Genomic DNA, 20,457 nt, shown 5'->3' on the forward strand with positions numbered 1-20,457 from the left:
CAGAGATTGAAGTGGGTTTGAAAGCAAAGGAACAGCTCCTGGGTGTCTCACCTCTCTTGTCCTTGTGAAAGCATGTACACTCAGTACCTGTATAAGTGAGAAGGGGCTGGGTGAAATTTCCCTCCTCTGTTAGCTGATGTCTATGTGTTGTGCTCCTTTAGGGTTGTTACACTGACATTTGAGACAGCAAACCGGGTATGCTGAGGTGAATTTGTTGACTCAGGGAAGCTATGTCAAATTAGCCACGTTTATAACAAAGGGTGGGTGGGTGTGCACATGATCATGTAAATGAGCCCCAAGCTAGAACTGACAGACCCTCAGAGACCAAATAGGGGGGGAAATCGTATTTACCTCTCCACAGATCATCAGGCTGCTTCACCGCCCTTTCAACAATTTATACTCACAGCACCCCTTTGAGGTAGGAAATAGTTACTACATGATTTTACTGAGACATTAGGACCTGAGAGATGCCTATAACGTGGTTAATGTGCAACAACACACAGCCTTTTGCATACATCACAGATTTCCTATATTAATTACCTGAAGCAGACCTCATCTGTATAGAACCAATCGTATGTGCACCTGAATTGCTGATGTAGAATTAATTAGATGTAGGAATCTGATTACTCGTAAAAAAATAATGCTTGTTTCCACACAGACATAAAGAAAATTTGTGGCAGAACAAGACACAAAATATAGACCTCCCAAAATCAAGGTTACAACCTCATACCTGCAACACTATCCTCCTCTGGAGAAAATAACAAAATATGTGGGTGTGATTGTATTGTAGCATATCAGAAAAAATATATATCAGAGACCCAAACTGGCTGAATGCCCACATCCGCACTAAACCAAGGAACTGATGTTCTGTATTGTTGTTATTGGCATCCATCTGTCTCAAGAGGCAATGGAGGTGAAGTCAAACTGCTAGGGTGAAGCCTGGGCAGTGTGTATGAGGTTGCAAAGCTGACAGTAAAGGGTTGCCATACATCTGGAATTTCGCTGTAATGTCTAGGAAAATCTGGATGTATGGCAACCCATGTTGGAAGTATAGAATTTGGCTTCAAAAAAGCTCAAAAACTTCTAATTTTTTTTTGCAAAAAAGGAGGAGGAATTTAGTGTTACTATATCAGTTCTTCAGGAAATCACAAATCACGAAATTACACCATATGTAGCACAGGCAAAAATTCCACTGGGACTGGATGGGTGGATTTCAGTCTATATAGAAAGAGAAAGGGCAGTGAATGCTATGAAATTAGGGTTCAAGAAGAATAAAAGTGCAGGAAAGGGAGTCCTTCCTATTAGGGTGGGAAAAGGGAAGTGGAAGTGGAACCCCATAATAAATGTTTATGGTGTATAAAATCTTACGATTTTTAGAGATGCTTCTCAATTTAAGTTCTGGGGTTTAAAACCCTTGCATGTCAAGCTCTATTCAGATTTTGTCAGTACAGAACAAGGGATAATATCCTAAATTTACTTTAATCAACTCTGCAGAAAGCATATTAAGATATTTGTATCTGGGTCTCACAGTATTATTTTCACACATTTAGAAAAATAAAACTTAAAATTACAAGTGTGAAGTAATTACAAGTGTGAAGTAATGGCGGGAGGTGCCATTAGCGGAAGTGTGCCTCATGTTATTAGCGGTTTCTGGTTACAAACGGACCTCCGAGAATGGATTAAGTTTGTAACTGGAGGTACCATCAGTGGTACCTCAGGTTACAAACACCTCGGGTTGCAAACACTTCGGGTTACAGACTCCGCTAACCTGGAGGTATTACCTTGGGTTAAGAACTTTACCTCAGGATGAGAACAGAAATTGCACAACGGCTGTGCAGCAGCAGTGGGAGGCCCCATTAGCTAAAGTGGTACCTCAGGTTAAGAACAGTTTCAAGTTAAGAACGGACCTCCAGAATGAATTAAGTTCATAACCAGAGATACCACTGTATATAGGGGAAAGTCATCTATCTTGCACCCATAAGCAACAGAAAAGAGACAACATATTTAGAAATCATAACAACTGTATATAACACTTTCAGCATTCAGAGCTAGTCACATACATCACCACAACAATTCTTACAATATCCCTTTAAGGTAGTATTATTTCCATATTATGCTGGGGTGAGGTGCAGTGGTGAAGGTGAAAGGTAGTAGTTCGGCTAAGGCCCTCTAGTACAGGGGGGTCCAACTGTTCATACCAAGTGAGCCAACTCTCTTCTCACACTGCCCTTCCAAAGCCAGGTAAGTGAGGCACTGGGCTTTGGAAAGGAGGTAAGAGGCTCTGGCAGTATCCTAGAGCCCTCCCACTTCCTTTCCCAAGTTGGAAAAGCGCTAACTGAGCTCTGGAAAGGAGGTGGGAGGACTCACGTCTCTGTCCCAAAGCCCAGCGCCTTGCAGCACAAGAGCTAGGGGAAGGGAATCAAATGTTGCCAAGAGCCGCCCCAAAAGGCACTGAGGGCCGCATGTGGCCCTTGGGCTGTGCGTTGGACCACTCTGCTCTAGTGAGTTTGTGGTTATGATGAAATTTGAACTAGTCACCTCCTAGAGCTCATTCTTTTAGTGGTTACACTATACCAACTCTTTCAGTAAACATTTTGAAATTGACTGTTTTGTGTCTGGCGTTTTCTGCCTGATTTCTCTGAAAAGATCTACAGTGGTACCTCAGGTTACATACGCTTCAGGTTACATACGCTTCAGGATACAGACTCCACTAACCCAGAAATATTGCTTCGGGTTAAGAACTTTGCTTCAGGATGAGAACAGAAATCGTGCTCCGGCAGCATGGTGGCAGCAGGAGGCCCCATTAGCTAAAGTGGTGCTTCAAGTTAAGAACAGTTTCAGGTTAAGAACAGACCTCTGGAACGAATTAAGTACTTAACCCGAGGTAACACTGTATAGGCAGACTACTTATCCTATCACATCCTCCAGTAGCCAATTTGACACACTCTTGGAAGTTTTAATTTGTCTCCCTCTGCTGGTCAAAGGTACCCTTTTCTTTTATACACATTCCTAGTTATTTTATGTTGCAGATGTTCAAGGATATAGTGTTTCCATTGCTTCATTGATGATTTTAGCTTTTTGCATATTCTAACACGCTTCAACATTTCATTATATATGTGTTTTGTCTCTGTGTGAAGCTGTGTATTTAAAAATGAATGGGAAATGATGGATTATCATTCACCTTCAGAATATTTTAATGGAACTTAAAATTAGCCATGTGTCAGAATGTAAGCCAGAGGGAAATTGCTAACTAGAGTGTTACATTTCAGTCATGCATGAAACACTGGAGACATGCCAAACATAGTACAGGGCAAAGGTGAAAGCGCACACTGTCTTGGGGACTGAAGGAAGTCTAGATTCTGGCAAATAGAGCAAATTTGTCAGCTTCTGAAAACAAAGCTACAGGAAGCTGTGAGGAGATGGGAAGCATCCAGTTTAGGACAACTCTCATACGTTAAGGATGATAGTGTAAATGTTTTAGGTCATCAAGGTGGGGACTGGGCGTAACTTGGCTATAAGAAAGAAGATCACTGCAATTTAAAGTGATCAAAAAGTTGTAGGAGAAATTGCACATGTTTAAAAGGAATCTGGAGAGGGACACAGTGGCCTGGTATTCACATAACACTAGGCTGTAATTTGCTTAGCCCAACTATGGTTTTTATGAATGTGTGAAACCAACATGGCAGGTTAACCATGGGTCATCTAATGTCAATAAGCCATGGTGTGAAACCATGGTTTGTATTGACTTCTGAGCCATGACTTGTTTTAACTATGGGTTGGTTTTATATCTGAACCCAGTTACCTTGCTTAACCATAATTTGTTTCTCCATCTCTATCCCAAATGCTCATGAAACTAAAAAGGCATAGGAGAAGAGCTGCTGGAAAACAAGCCAAGCTTGGGAGAAACAAACCATGGTATGCGAGATGAATGGGCAACAAAATACAAGTGTGTACTTTTATTTTGGGACAAAAATTTGTCCTGAGACAAATTCACAGAGCATAAACGAAAGTTCTATTATGGTCTACCACTCATTCCTTTGGTATGGGAGATGCCTGTTTCCAGTGGCAGCAGCAGAAACATCAGTGGCTACTCCTGGCAGCCACCATTTCCCCCTCAGGATGCCGGGACACAGTGTTGTTCTAGGGCAGGGATAGCCAACTTGGTGCCCACCAAAGGTCAATGATTTCCAATGTGCTGCCACTGCTAGCAAAGGTATTGACGAAGAAAAGGTATATATATTGGATCTCAAGGTAAGCGTGAATACTGAAATTAAAAACTAGACAATGAAGGAAACACAAAACAAGTGTGGTGTTTGTGAAGAAAATACATGGTGAATGTGTGACTCTCCTAGTGATGCCAAATGTGAAACGAAGTATTTGTTTAAAGTTATTCATTCATTTATTTATTTAAACAAGTTATATACCACTTAACACTATATTCCCTAAATAGCGTAAATTTACAAAAGATACAATAAAGATAAAATCAGCTAAAATTAACCGATTAATTTATCTTAAGCACTGTCCATATATAGGAGAATAGATTATAGAATAGATTTATGTATAAAATAGAAACTTCATAAAACTGTAATGTAGGTAAAGGAATGGTAACAATCTGAGACTATATTCTGAGCTTGCCACAGTGAGGCATATGTAATTTCTTCTGTTCAGCTAGTTTGCTTTCAGTCCTGCATACACCAGGAGTGTAAGAGAAGCAAGCAAGTTGAACCGCCATGTCTACCAACTGTTGCCACTCCACAAGCTGGGATGGGACTCATTATTCCCTTTCAGTGGCCACTTCGAACCACTTCTTACAAAGCCAGTTTCAGAAGGTGAAGAAATTAGGCATTTGTAGGCACTGACCATCCCAACAACACTAGGATTTTCATTTTGCATGGAATACCCAAGAAGCAGTATCAGAAAGTTTGCAGACCTTGTTTCTTCCTGCTTGCAGGGGCCCACTATGGACCCCTCGCCTAAAAACCTTATAACTTTTGGAGCTGGCATTGCCCAACTGCTTTGCTAGCAAATTATATGCACCATCATCACTGCCATCTCTACAAAACTGCTGCTACTCCATCAGCTGGAACAGGTCCTGGATCCTTCCATAGCAGACTATTTAAGGGTTATACTGTATTTTTCCATGTATTAGATGAGTTTTTTTGACTAAAAAACCTTGTCAAAAAACTGGGGTTGTCCTATACATGGATAGTGGCGTGGGGGAGGTGTGCGCTCTAGGGAGCGTTCCCTGCAGTGGCGTGGGGGGGGGGGAGCTGCACACCCACCCTCCAGCTGGTTGGCGGCCCACACTCTAGGGAGCTTCCCACCCGCAGTGGCATGGGGGGGGGGGAGAGTGGCTGCCCACTTTGCCAATAGCCCTGCTGGGATGATGGTGCACGTGTAATTCCCCCTAAAAAAAGTTCAACAACTTTGGGCCATTGCCCCTACTTTTCTTTAAATTTAGCCCCCAAATTAGGGGGCGTCTTATACATGGGGGCATCTTATACAATGCATACAACAATATGCATTTTATTTAAAAGTGTGGATTTATAGGGTGTGACCTCCCCTTTTAGATGTGTGTTTTTGTTTGTGGTTAAAAATGTGCAAGTTGTATGGGAACTGAACTAGAACTAAGTATGTTTTGAGAAACCTGTGTTTCCGGAGTATGGAAGTAACAGGAGCAAGAAAAAGTGAGTCTAAAGGAATGTATTATTTTAATTTGCCTTTTATTTCCTTGAGCCATCCAAACATAATATTTATAATGACAATGCTTTGGGGTCAGAAGCAGATACTGAAGAAGCTTCTGTAAGGGACTCAGATAGGGCAGCGTATAAACAAAGTAAAAGGCTTCAACAGCAGAATATTCAAGGGCCTTTCCAAAATTTGTAAATACTAGCAATTTTCATACAACATACATAGGTAATTTTTATAAAGTTTTCTCAAGCTAATCTTACTGCAGCATGTTCAAAGGTAGCAGCCTCTTCACACAGTCAATAGCCCTTTTGATGTCTGTGTGTGTGTGTGTGTGTGTGTGTGTGTGTGTCTTCCACCACTTTTGGACTATTTCTTGGGTAGCCTTGTGAACGCGGATGAAATATTTGCTCAATTTACTGGTGGTTGAGAATGTGGCCTTTACTTTTGCTTTGACCATTTCCCCCCCTTTCTTCCCCCAGCTATTCCAGAATGAGGGAAGGACATAGAGCCCTCATTCTGGTTTGGCTTCATTTTGATGACATGTACTCAGTCAAGTGTGGTTAGGGGATTGCATCTTCAGATCAAGGGCAAGAAACACTGGTTTAATTTAGCTTCAAAACTTTCTAGTTCTGCTGGAACTTGCTTATTTTAGTTATTTTTTTATATTCTGAAAATGGTGCAAGGATTCATTTAACTCCCACAGGCGACTTAACAAACAACATTCCTTTAAAGATAAAGGGGTGAGTGAAACAAAGATGACTTTTAATTTTAGCTGTTTAACTGTTTATAAGCTAGCTATCCTGTATTCCCATAAAATGCTGGAGATAGCTTGCAAAATGTTCAGAAACAGAAATATATTGTAAAATATATCACAACAAAAAACCAAGATATCCGAGCAACAGAAAACAACAAAGTTTTAATCAAAGCTCAGTGGGTAACCTTGGTCCAGTGATGAATTCTCAGCCTAACTTTCTTCACAGGGCTGATAAAATGGTGCTGGTGGGGAATCATATAATCTGCCTGGAGCAAAGTGAAGGGAAGATGGGATATACATGAAATTAAGAAATAAATGGCAGCAATAAAACACGCTGAAATGCTGAGCCTGGGTGTGCAGAAATGTCTTTGCCTGGCATGAAGTATATGAATGCGTACTGCTACCATAGGTGTCAACTTTTCCCTTTTTAAAAGGGAAATTCCCTTACAGTGGTACCTCGGGTTAAGTACTTAATTCGTTCCGGAAGTCCGTACTTAACCTGAAACTGTTCTTAACCTGAAGCACCACTTTAGCTAAAGGGGCCTCCTGCTGCTGCCGCGCCGCCGGAGCATGATTTCTGTTCTCATCCTGAAGCAAAGTTCTTAACCTGAAGCACTATTTCTGGGTTAGCGGAGTCTGTAACCTGAAGCGTATGCAACCTGAAGCGTATGTGACCCGAGGTACCACTGTATTCCAAATAGGATTCCTCGCAAGAAAAGGGAAAAGTTGACAGCTATGACTACTACAGGAAGGCTTGTTCTAGCCTTCACCAACCTGGTTTCCTTAAAATGCTTTGGATGGCGACTCCCATCATGCCTGAACATTGGTCTTGCTGGCTGAGGCTGATGGAGTCCAAAATATCTGGAGAGCACCAGGTTGGGGAAGTCTGCCCAGCACAATGGATCTCAGTAAGTGGGGGGACCCAGAGAAAGGCTTCACCAGAAGGTTTTAAGATATGGGCAGATCCTTAATTTTAGGTCCTTTATCATTTTATTTCCACTATTAAATGAGCTCAGTTAACCTCTAGGTGCCTTCCTATGTGCAGATGGCATGATATTCCTTTCTTTTTCTTCAGTCGTGTAGAAAAGACTGTAATACACCAAAGGCAATCACTATAAATTACGTTTTCTATCATTTGAAAACTAAAGTGGTAGCTTCTAGTCAGAGGCCAGGTAGCACAAATGGTAAATTGATTCTCGTGCAATTGAACAGGTCAAGTGTTTTGATATCTATGTGTTTTCCAGTTCAGATGGCTGGAAGAAACATCTGCTGGAACATATTAAATTTAAGTTCAAATGGTCTGTTGCTAGGACACAGGCATTCTAGAAAACAAATAGGGGGAAACAAGTTTCCTGTGTTTAAAAAAATCCTAAAATTGAAATTTTAGTAACAGATCCTTTTTAGAACTGAGATTTTGGTTTTTGGCAGTACATGGAATACCTCCTTTTGTGTGCTAAATGGTGCTGCTACCTGTACTTATGATTTATTTACATGCATTTAATTATTTGGTCAACTTTATGAGCATGACAACTGATTAATGCCCTAAAATTTACTTCTTGCAGGTTATATGCTACTCGGTTTGGTCTGCCCACTTCAATTCAGACATTGGTTTGGATATCTCAATTGTATAAACTCTCTTTGAACTTCTCACTAGTGGCAGCAAAAACAGAATATTAAAACAGATTTTAAAGAGAACAGAAATGTTTAAGTTTAAGCATAGACTTTAGTATTTATAGATGAATATAAATATTATTTCTTTGCATAGCCAAAACCATTGCAAAAAACAAGATACCTAAAACAAAATAGATACATCTTCCAAATGTCTTCATTAATATTAAAACTAATCTCCCATGCAGATAGTATATGACCCCAAAAGAAGTTAAGAGTAGAAAAGAAACTGAATTGCCCATCAGCAAATAATTTGTATATTATTTTATTTAAGAGACTTATTCTCCCTTTTTTGTAGTAACTTCTCAGTTTAACCAGTATGATTAATTCACCCTCCGCCAGTACATCCCCTCCAGGCCTTACTTACTGCTGCTGAAATCAACTTCACATTCCTTTGCATTTTTCCAAAACAGCACCTTGGATCTTGGATCCATCTCTTTCCTTTCCCTATTATTTATAAGCAGTGCTCCCCCCCAATGTTTAGGGGTACTCTCATTTTTACTCAAGAAAAACACCATTTTATAGTTCAAATCGGGGAAAATAAATACATTAAATGGACAAAAGTACAAAGATTCACAAAATGTTTAGGGATATGTGTCCCCCTACATCCCCCCAGAAAAAGCACTGTTTATAAGTAAGTAAGTACCGTATTTTTTGCTCTATAAGACTCACCTTTTCCCTCCTAAAAAGTAAGGGAAAATGTGTGTGCGTCTTATGGAGCGAATGCAGGCTGCACAGCTATCCCAGAAGCCAGAACAACAAGAGGGATTGCTGCTTTCACTGGGCAGCGATCCCTCTTGCTGTTCTGGCTTCTGAGATTCAGAATCTTTTTTTTTCTTGTTTTCCTCCTCCAAAAACTAGGTGCGTCTTGTGGTCTGGTGCGTCTTATAGAGCGAAAAATACGGTAAGTAAGTAAGTATACTGCCCTATACCCACAGGTCTCAGAGCGGACCCCATGCTGGTGCTTAGAAGTTATTCTGATAACTAAGTTTTGCAAAAAAAAAGGCATTCCTAACTAAAGTACTTCATAAACACTGAGCATTAAAACTTTATACAAATGATAGAATCATAAAATTGTAGAGTTGGAAGGGACTCTGAGGGTCATCTATTTCAGCCCCCTGCAATACAAGGAATCTCAACTAAAGCATCAATGACAAATGGCCATCCAACAACTGCTTAAAAACTTCCAATAAATGAAAGTCCCACCTCCTGAGGGAGTAAATAATAATAATAATAATAATAATAATAATAATAATACTTCTGTTGATGCAGCCTAGAAAAGCATTAGCTTTTTTCCCTTTCTGCTGCATCACCTTCTTGACTCGTGTTAAGCTTGTGGTCCACAAAGACCCCTTGATTCTTTTCACATGTGCTACTAGTAAGTCAGATGTCCCCCATCTTATATTTGTGCAGATGGTTCTTCTTGCCTAGGTACAGAACCTTAAACATGTCCCTCTTGAAATTCATTTTGTTAGTTTGAGACTAGTTCTCTGATCTGTTAAGGTCATCTTGAATGCTAGTTCAATCTTTAGTGGCACTGGTTACCCCTCCCAGTTTGGTGTCATCTGCACATTTGATGAGCATCCCCTCAATTCCTTCATCCAAGTCGTTTATAAAGACATTGAACAACAACAGGCGCAGAAGAGAACACTGTGGCACTCCACTTATTACTTTATATACTACAGGATGGTTTAATTGCCCTCCCCACTACTGAATGGTAACTTGCACAAATAAATTTAGCAAACTCAAGGGCATTTTTGTTGTGACCAAACTGAAAACTGAAAGATGAAAGAATTTTCAGTGCATGCCCGTCTGTCAAACACTTTTGTGCCAATGCTGCCATCTGCTGGGCATATGTTGGTAATGCCGTTTCACAAACATTTTAAGAGGAGTAAAACGTTTTTTTAAAGATAAAGCAAAATAATAGAAAAATAGAATACAAGAAGTGACTAATAGGCAACGAATCATTCATGCTGCAGGGAGGATCAACATGAAGCAACAGAATGCTGAGAACTATGCATGCTTCCACTGGGCAACTCTAGGACTGGAGCACTCACGCAGTGCTGCTAGTTTCGAAGAAAAACAGAAGGCCTCCTTCCTCCTTGCCCCAGCCATGCAGCCCTACTGTTATAAACAATATTTCCTTGCTATGCACTTTGACATGCAAAGCTAGCACTAGAGCAATTACTCCAGCCCATTTTTTAAAAGTTGTGACTGAATGCTGCATTGGTTCTTGTCTTTTTGGCTCTTTCCCCACCCCCGGTTTCATGAGGCCAGGATATTATGCTACCAAGAATCATTTAGATCTTGTGGGAGTGTTGTGAAAAGTGCAAATAATGGCATTTGGGATACATTTTACTCAACTTTGTTGATTGCAGAATAAACATCTAGGCCAGAAAACGGCCTGGTAGATTATGGTTAAACATTTATTAACAATAAGAGCAGTTTGACAGTGGAACAAGTTACCTGAGGGTGGGGGCCACCTCTCACTGGAGGTCTTCAAGCAAAGATGGGAGAACCTACTTGGGGATTGCAGTGGGGTGGGCAGTCTACTCTATGGTTCCATGTACCAAGTTGAGCTTGGATCCACAAGCTTGCAGTCGTGGCGCTGGTTTCTTCATATCCGCCAGATCCATCCTGGGTAAGCTTATTATGTCTCAAGCAGGAGAACAGAAAGGTTAATGCTTTAGAGTTCCTCCAACTCTGGAAGCATTTCTATTTGTTTTTCAATGGCTGCAAGGTGTTCCTGAAGAAAAAGGGCAATTGTAAGTGAAGAAGGAATGGTGAATGGTGTAATCAGCGAATCATAGAATTGTAAAGTTGGAAGGGATCACAGGGATGGCAATAAAGCAGGTGTTTGACATTTCTGTAATTCTTTTTATGAACATTCTGGGCACACAGAATCTTTGCTGGAACAGTGCCACTTCTGAGATGGGAAGTATGTACTTACTTATTTTTTGCTTCAGCAATACTACAAAGAAAGTTGTGGCGGCAATATTGATTTAAGTAGGGAGAGTCATTGGCTCCTTGGATTGCTTTGGTAAACTTTGAGGAGTAAAAGGTGTTTTCTCTCTCCCATCTTCTCTCTTCCACACACCAACACTCAGTGCTTTTTCCCCCCCTAAAAAAATGTTTAAGGGTACTCTCATTTTCCTACTCATTTTGAAATACTGCACCTCAATGAGGCCAAACTTAGATTCACAAAGTGTTTAGGGGTATGTGTCCCCCCTGAAAAAAGCACTGCCAATAATTAATACTTTGTAATTGCTAATTTATTTATATGACTGTATATTTAAAGTTGCCCATTGTCAAACTGGCTCCAGCATCCTTAATTGATGAATACAGGAGAATATTGCACCTTTACATAATACTACCTCAAATTTGACAGACTTTGATTTTTCAGTCTGGAATCTCTCTCTCTCTCTCTCTCTCTCTCGGGCCAGATGCTGCCATGGTCCAAAAATGACAGGGTTCATACCAAGGGACTAACAGTAGGTCAAGAGTCAAGAGTAGGTCAAGAGTAGGTCAGATGCAGGTACACAGCCCAAATGAGAGAGGGATCTTCTTCCAAATAAGCAATAGAAGATTGCTTCTATAGGAGACCCCAAAAATGTGTGCAGAAAAGGCCAAGCTGGAGGCATGATTGAAGGCATCAGCGGAGGATTAGGGGTTTAGAAGCAGACATGTAGTTAGAATCAGCCAGGGGTCAAGGTCCAAGGCAGCTCTCAGGGAAGATGATGAGAAATAAATCAGAGAAGAAGGTTGGGGCTTTAGAGTTCTAGCTGTACAAGGATAGGTCCCTTGCTCAGGCAAGATGATGATGTAGCCTAGATGGCACCCCTAAACCACAAATCTCAGCCTGCCATGCTTGCAACAGCACTTGAGCACTCGTGGACCAGGAGGTAGGCACCAGAGAATTGAGCAGCTTGGAGCTCTGCCCTGAAACATGGGCTTTGGTGAGGGGGTTTCATATCTCTTATGGGAGTGGGTTTCCTTCCACCTGCTGTGTTTGGTTGGTGTGCACAAAACTGTCTCCCTGTCTCCCCAGTTTGTCTTTTCTGCAGGTTCTTCTCCTAATTAACCCTACAGGGATTTCTCTGGCTGGGTGGCAACAAGCATAGGGTCCTCTCCAAAGGGTGGGGATATCTGCCCCATCATAACTCTTCTACTTGGTACACCTGTAGGTTAAGATTCCACTGTTAAAGGTAAAGGGACCCCTGACCATTAGGTCCAGTCGTGGCCGACTCTGGGGTTGCGGTGCTTATCTCGCTTTATTGGCTGAGGGAGCCAGCGTACAGCTTCCGGGTCATGTGGGCAGCATGACTAAGCTGCTTCTGGCAAACCAGAGCAGCACACAGAAACACCGTTTACCTTCCCGCCAGAGCGGTACCTATTTATCTACTTGCACTTTGATGTGCTTCCAAACTGCTAGGTTGGCAGGAGCAGGGACCGAGCAACGGGAGCTCACCCCGTCACGGGGATTCGAACCGCCAACCTTCTGTTGGTTTTTTTTAATACATATTTATTAAAGTTTTTTGAATACAAATGCATAAATAATAAACAACATTACTTATATCATAACATAATTTCGTCACTTCTTTGGACTCCCTCACGTCTCCCGCTCGCACTTACATCGTTACAAAAAAAATTTCCAAGCAAATTACCCACTTGTTTGCAATCTTATCTCCGCTCATTTAAATAAAATCTAGCAATTCTCCAAAAAGTTTGTATTTTCCTTAATCTCACTTATCGTCAAATTCAGATCTAATTCAGTGGTGGGCAATTATTTATGATCTAGCATCCTTCTTAACATTCAACCAAATTACAATATTTTTGTAAATAAATCTTGAATTTCCTCCAGTCTTCCTCAACCCTCTCCTGTCCCAGGTCTCGGATTCTACCAGTCATCTCGGCCAGTTGCATATAGTCCATCAGCTGCATCTGCCACTCTTCCAGTGTGGGTAGATCTTGAGTTTTCCAGCTCTTAGCGATGAGTATCCTTGCTGCCGTTGTTGCATACATAAAAAATGTTCGGTCCTTCTTTAGCACCTTCTGGCCGACAATACCCAGAAGGAAGGCCTCTGGTTTCTTAGTGAAGGTATACTTAAATACCTTTTTCAACTCATTATATATCATTTCCCAGAAGGCCTTCACTTTAGGGCAGGTCCACCAGAGGTGAAAGAATGTTCCTTCATGTTCTTTACATTTCCAACATTTATTATCAGACAAATGGTATATTTTGGCAAGTTTAACTGGGGTCATGTACCATCTATATATCATTTTCATTACATTTTCCTTCAGAGCATTACATGCAGTGAAGTTCAGCCCAGTGGTCCACAACCTTTCCCAGTCCTCAAACATAATATTATACCCAATGTCCTGAGCCCACTTTATCATAACCGATTTAACCATTTCATCTTGTGTATTCTATTTTAACAGCAAGTTATACATTCTTGTCGAACCGCCAACCTTCTGATTGGCAAGTCCTAAGCTCTGTGGTTTAACCCACAGCACCACCCGCATCCCTTATGTCAGTATATGGAAACATCACCGCTGCAGGCAGCCAGATTGTTGACATCATATGATGTGTCTATCTGTGGGAAAGAAGAGTTTCCCAGGACGTTCACAGGCTGGATAAGTCTTTGTGAAGAGTGTAACTTGAAACCTTCTGTGTGCGCATGTTCAGGAAGTTTGTCAGACGTGCTAGAAGAACTGAACTGAAAGGACGTGTTTTTCTTTAGTGCTGTAATGTCAGAAATAAACACCATGTAAATAGATTTCTGACTTATTTTCTTTCCCGTGCGTAAGCAGGAGAGAGGGGTTGTGCATTTTACCCACGCTTGGGAAAATGTCGCCTGTCAAAATCTCCCTGGTCTGTCTGGATATCAGCCAGAGGAGGTTACCGGTATGCAAGCTCCGAGGACAGTGAGAGGGGCCAGCCTCTGTGGAGGGGGCTTGCAAACCAACACCTTAAACAGGAGATTAACAAAAAATTGATTATTACTCTTTGTCCTTCAGCAGCAGGCCCCAGGGTACAACAATTTAAAATTTAGAACTAAAACAGTTAAAACAAATTACTCTCACAGGAAAAGGGTGGGTCCTGAAAACACACGTTTCAGGCCTCAGAGGCCAGCGTATGCAATTTATGTTAACATCTGATCCTTGTTAATGCAGAGGAGAAAGCTGAGGGGGGCATTTGCAATGCACATAAACACTGAGAACAAAGCGGATAGTTCAGTCCATAGAGCAAGAGGCTCTTAAACTTAGGGTCATGGGTTCGAGTCCCATGTTGGACAAAAAGATTCCTGCATCTCAGGGGGTTGGACTAGATGACCCTTGTGGTCTTGTCCGACTGTACAGTTCTGTGATTGTGGTAAACGTAGGCTTCACCTTTTCATCACAAACCCGACTGCAGCAAGATTTACTTTCAGCCTCCATGTGTAAAAATACCTTTGATCCAGCAATAGTAGCAGAACTCCAATAAATAAAACTGCATCCAGACACTTCCTTAGTTCATCTCCTGAAAAGTTGGACTCAATTGCTCTTGTATTTTAAATAATGCACCAAGGCCAACCAGCAAACCCTCTTATTGTACTAAGCACAATGTAACTGTACAGTTCAATAGCTCTAGGTATGGTGCAGGGAAATGCTGTGGTATCATGGAGTAGTGAGAAGTGTGGGGCAGTACTGGGGTGGAGAGGGTTGTTTCTGGCATGAGAAAAGAGGGAGGGAGAGAAGAAAGAATTCCTTCCCCCTTGCTGTCCTTGCCTCTTGACATGCCGAGACAAAGCAGGCAGTGACGGCTTTGCTTGCTCTGTAATTTTATGAACAACGGGGAGTTGGCGGCAGTGTTTCCCTTTTTGTATCTCTATGAAAGTGTTCTTAAAATGCGGATTATCCTCCCACCCATCAGCTTATCCTTGCTTCAACCTCAAGGCTGGTGAAGCCACGTTGTGGAATCAGATCCCTCTGATGCCTCCATGACAGTGAGCCCCCCTGGCTCAGAATGCAGCAGGGGTGAAGGGGGAGGAAGGCTGAGCAAAGGAGGTGCTTGGCGAGAATGGGGACCCCTGTCAGGCTACACCAAGAGAGGGAGGAATTCAATTTGAGCAAGTTTATTTTCAGCACAGCCACATCCCCTTGGAAGAGTTGAGGAATGGCCCTGTTGGATCGAGATGCATCACTTGACACCTGCCGAGGATGGAGCCCATGTCCCTGTGCCAAGGGCTGTCCCTGTATAGGAGGGCGAAGTTGCCCGCAGGCTCAGCTGCGCTTCTTTTGTGACTGAGTGAAATTTGTTCAGTGGGAGGACTCCATGCAGTTCTTTTCTCATGTGGGATTCAGATTGCAAAATGAGCGAGAAAATGCTGGTTTAATCCATCACGATTACCTGCGAACCCTATGCTGGGCACTGGAAGGGCTTGTTCTGAAGTCTTTCATTAGCTAATATATAATTTGGGCTGAGTGACTGCCATGGCATTAAGTTACAAGCTCTGCTAAGTATATTAAAAGTTGCGAGTTTGTGTAACGCAAGCCCAGTTCAGAACACAGTCGTGCTGCCTTAAATGACTTCAGATCATGATTCAGAGTCAAGCCTGTTTGGTCCATGTTCTCAATGGCAGAACGATGAATAATTCCAGTGTGTGTAAAGTGATGACAAGTATATTTTTGCTGTCAGTCTGAACTCAGCAAATGAACTTGCAAGTGAAGCTCAATCAATGGAATTGCCCAACCAATTTATTTGGTTTGGCAATGCTCATTCACAAAGAAGGATCCATGTCGATTAGGTAGTTTTGGCAAGAGGAATTGTAAACTGCTATGTTGGGGTTAATGCTTTTTAGATTTCTTAAAAAACGCCTTTCTATAGAGAACTGTGCTGTCATACCCAAAGCAGAAATTTGTCACCATGGCAACTCAACAGACTTTGTGGGTGCTCTGTGGCTGCTGCCTGTAGAATTATCCTTGAAATGCTGTTTATTTTTTAAAATTCTGACAGGCTCGAGACCTGTGGGCAACGTGTTTTATAAGGAGATCTGAGGAGGGGCTAAGAAATGAACCTCTCTCTTCTTCCAGGTGTTTTATGAGGCTTGGGCCAAGGTCGTTAGCCAAATCTCATTCCCTATCTTAATGTATCTTTTATGGAGTCCCTCTCCAAACTTGAGCAAGACTGTAATTTCCTCTCGAAATCTATTGATACCACTTTTTGACCCTCCTTTGTAACTTCCATTGTAGGCGAACAGAAAATATTTCAGAAATTGAAAAGAGTGCTGCCCACATTGCCTGAAGCCACGAAACAACACAAGAAAAGTTTTTGCTATGCGAATGTTATTGTGTATTAAATGATTACTTTTTCCTCTGGGCTTTTATATAGCTTGCATGCTTAATGATCCTGATTGCTGGTAGTTGCTAGCAACAGAGAACATCCCACCAGCTGGGGCCAAAGGAAAAAGGCAGATTTAAATGTAGCCAGCATAAGAAAAAGAAGTAGGCAGCTGCCTGGCACAAAGGAACTGTGAGGTGGGGGGGGGGAGGGTTGCTTGAGGGAACTACCGCTGACTGAGCTACTTGCCTTCACATCATTTTCTCAGTGTACATTTGCAAACAAACACATTATTTGTAAATAAACAAAATGAAAGTCTCCAGTAATCACATTTCAGAAGAAAACTCGACACTATAAAAAAGCTCAAAACAAATTACACGTGAAAGTAGCCTGTGTGTATGTTTAAAATCCACCCCACTTATGCATAGAATGTGGGATGGGAAAGTCTGTTCTTAAATGTAAATAGGGAATGTGGGTGAGGAGTGTTGAACTCTCTCCCTGCTTACCTGTTCACAGCTTTTATCTGAGTCAGGCTTCCTTCCAGTGATGGAGCCTGGCCGAGAGAAAAGGGAAGTTGGGGGCAACCAGGGACAGTGAGCCACATGGAAGGAAGAATATAATGCCTCTACCTATTCTACCCTTTTTGCTCTTGAAATTGGACCTCCCACTTTCTGTAAGATTGGGTGATCTGGGTTTAAATACAGAGATGTGCTGCTATCATGTGTAACTAGTGGAGGTTGGTTTCATAGGGGGAATGGGGCACTGCCCCACCAACTACAACCTGCCCTCAGCTAGCACCCTCTTTCTTGCCTACTTACCTAACAACCAGCTGAGGGGATGACACTGGCTGCCAACTTCCTTGGTCTCAGTTTTGCTATTGCAGGGCCAGCCCAATACCTTTTGTGTCCTGAACCCCTGGCCTCCCTGGTAGCAAGCCAGTATGTCAAGCCCAGTGCCCAAAGTCTAGGGGTCAAACCACACAAGCAAAGTCCAAAGGACGGGAAACACAGTATAGAGTCAAGCCAAGCCAGTATAGAGTCAAGCCAAGTTTGAAGTCCTGCAGTCTGGACACAGTCCAGTCAAACCTGAAGCACAGTCCCATAGAGGTCCAGGAGCATCCAAGCCAAGGTCCACCAACATGAGCAGTTGAGTGGACACATCATCTCATCTCTGCTTCCCTTTTGCACTTTGCATGCTGATTGCAGCATCTGGGCTTGATGAGGCATGTGACCCTCACTTGTTCCCATCCCACTCCAGTTGAGGAATCACGCACCTCCTCCCAGAGCTAGTGAGCTCTACCTGGCCAGCTAGGGAGCTGGGCTGTGGGCCTGTGATGGCCTGGGAATCCGATTCAGAGGCTGAACCGGAGGAACCCCAGCCTGCACAGGAGTCCCCGCCTCCAGGGCCGGCTGAACTGGGGCAGGGCCTTGATTCTGAAGCGCCTGCACCTGTGCCGGATCCTCAGGAGCAGGCACCAGGTGAATCCACTCTGGCTCCGGAGGTGGTTGAGGACTCAGTGCCTACAGGTGCGCCTCTCCCAGCCCTGTCAGGGGAAGGTGAGTCTCCCCCTGGGTCCAGTTACCCTCCAGCCTCTCCTGAGCTGCAGAGGCTCAGGGCAGAGAGGCGGAGGGAACTGGTTTCTCCCAGGAGGAGTGCTCGCCTTAAGGCCAGGAGAGGCGGGTCTCCTGGGGGCCGGGACCGCCCCTGGCCTCAGAGAAGATAAAGGCCAGTCAGCCCAGTCCCAGGTTGTGGGAGCAACGTCGTTGAAGAGCTGTGTCGGCCAGCACCCTGTCCTGTTCCTCCAGAGTTCCTGTCCTTGCCCTGCTCCTCGCCTTGGACCCTGCGTCTGCCGACCCTTCACTCAGGTCCTGGACCTCGCCCCACAGTAACCTCCCCCTGGGACCAGCACAGGGCCATTGCCTGCCTCAGCCTCTTGGAGCATCACTCCTGTTGCTCCCTATGCCTCAGACCCACAGTGTTCATGGGGACAGGTTCCCCTCTGGCTCTGGTGGTGCGTCTTGCTGCTCTGGTTCCTGTGCATTGACCTCCACCTCCTTGCCATCCTCTGTCACCCAGTGAGTACTTCCTTCCCCATCCCCTGCTTGCCCCAGTCCTGGCTATACTCCTACCCATTGTCCTTCCAGTTCATGCCATTTTGGCACCTGAGGCAAACCACAAAACAGTACCCCACCCTTCCCTGGCAGGGAAGAAGGTGTGAGTGAAGATCTACATCAGGAATAAGAGGGCAATAAAGATCTACATTTGGAACTACTGCCCCTGCGGATCTTGCTGTATGAGGCCAGTGCCTTGAAAAGCAAAACTGGTTTTGAGCGTGCTTGGGGAGCTGGCGGAGGACAGCAGAGGAAGAGGAACTTCAGTTGTGCACTGGGAACTCTGTTGTGCAAGCAGGTCTGCAGCATTGTATATAATCCTTTGTTTCCCATATTTATCCTCACTACAACCAAGGGAGGTGCATTAGGCTACAAGACGGTGCCCAAGGTGACCCAGTAAGCATTGTAGTTGACTGGGGGTTTGAACTCAAGTCTACTAAGACAAGTCCAAAATTGTATCTATTGCATGACACTGAATTCCACAGGCTGGTTGCACATTTGTCCAACCCAACACTGGAAGGTTACTATCACCTGTAATGTACCAAAGCTACTTTCAAAGATGTTGGTATGCAATTGAGCCCATCCATTTATTAAGATGAATGTCAAAGCAACCCTCACCTTTGGAGGCTAGTCAGGTAAGACCAGTGATGATAGGTAGCTGATGTTTGTTCTGCTGCTGCTTTATATTAAATAAATAAACTGAGTACAAGTGATCTTAGAACAGGTTTTCCCATATAAGACACACTTTTCGTTTCACGTTGGAAAAAGAATGGAATGCAAGCAGCATTTTGTTGCCAAGGTGTGGGCAGCCATCTCATTTGCTACATTATTTTAAGTGTTTGATCATCTTTCACATTTCATCAGATTTTTTCTGCTTCTCTATCTTTAGACTGAGAGATGAGGACAAATTCCGTTGATAAGGGAAGGCAAGCTTATTGTGATCATTAGATTTCTGTATTGTAATTATGCTATGCACTAACCAAGTTTGTGCAGCGGAATCCTATGGTTTACTCAGAAGTAAGTCCTATTAAATTAAACTGGAATACCATACCTATAGATATAATTTTATTTATCTCACCTGTATTATTCCCTTCATCAGTCACAGTGTCAGGCACATGATTATTGTCCTGCTTTGCATGTCTTGCTTTATTCTTAAAACAATTCCAAGATGTGGGTTAGGCTAAGACAGGAATGGGGAACTTGTTACTCTTTAGATGTGTTGAACTCCAATTCCCAGTCCTAGCTAGCATGGCTGGCGATCAGGGATGATGAATCTGTAGTCCAGCAACATCTGTAGGGCCACACCCAACCCTGAACTAAAAGATAATGACATACCCAAGATATCCCAGTGAGTTGAGCAGAGATTGGGACACAAGTTTCCCTACACCACGATAACTTGTTGCAATTCATCAATCCACCACTTATAACCTGGTGACAATAAGATGTTAAAGTTGGTGCCAGGTGGGCCTTATTGGGGCAAGCATTCCACACACAAGGTGCCACGACTGAAAAGGCCCTTTCTTGTGCTGTTGTCACCCTCTTCTTGGAATGGGCACATAGACAAGGGCAGGGCTTTTTTTCTGAGGGTATGCATACCCCTAAACATTTTGTGAATCTAAGTTTGGCCTCATTGATGGGCAGTATTTCAATATTAGGAAAATGAGAGTACTCCTAAACATTATTTTAGAAAAAAAAGCACTGGACAAAGGTCTTAGAAGATAACCCTAGGGACCAGATCAGTTCAGGTCAGAAGAGGCATTTGTCAGGTATTTGGGCTTTGAGCTGCATAGGGGTTTGTAGGTTAAAACCAGGACTTTGAATTGGGATTGGAAACATATCAGCAGCAAGTGCAGCTGGTGTTATACGACCAGGCCACTCTGTTCTCATCAGGAATCTGGCTGCTGCATTTTGCG

General features: G+C 43.0%; 1 long non-coding RNA gene across 1 annotated transcript; it reads left to right on the plus strand.

The window, feature by feature from the left end:
* The first annotated feature begins 51 nt into the window (after positions 1 to 51).
* Positions 52 to 16,465, plus strand: LOC307225519. The gene is made up of 2 exons (XR_013843053.1): positions 52 to 418; positions 16,346 to 16,465. It is a non-coding gene; the product is annotated as an uncharacterized lncRNA (long non-coding RNA).
* The last annotated feature ends 3,992 nt before the right edge of the window (positions 16,466 to 20,457 follow it).

Source organism: Podarcis cretensis (assembly GCF_951804945.1).
Source record: "Podarcis cretensis genome assembly, chromosome: 10".
Taxonomy (NCBI): domain Eukaryota; kingdom Metazoa; phylum Chordata; class Lepidosauria; order Squamata; family Lacertidae; genus Podarcis; species Podarcis cretensis.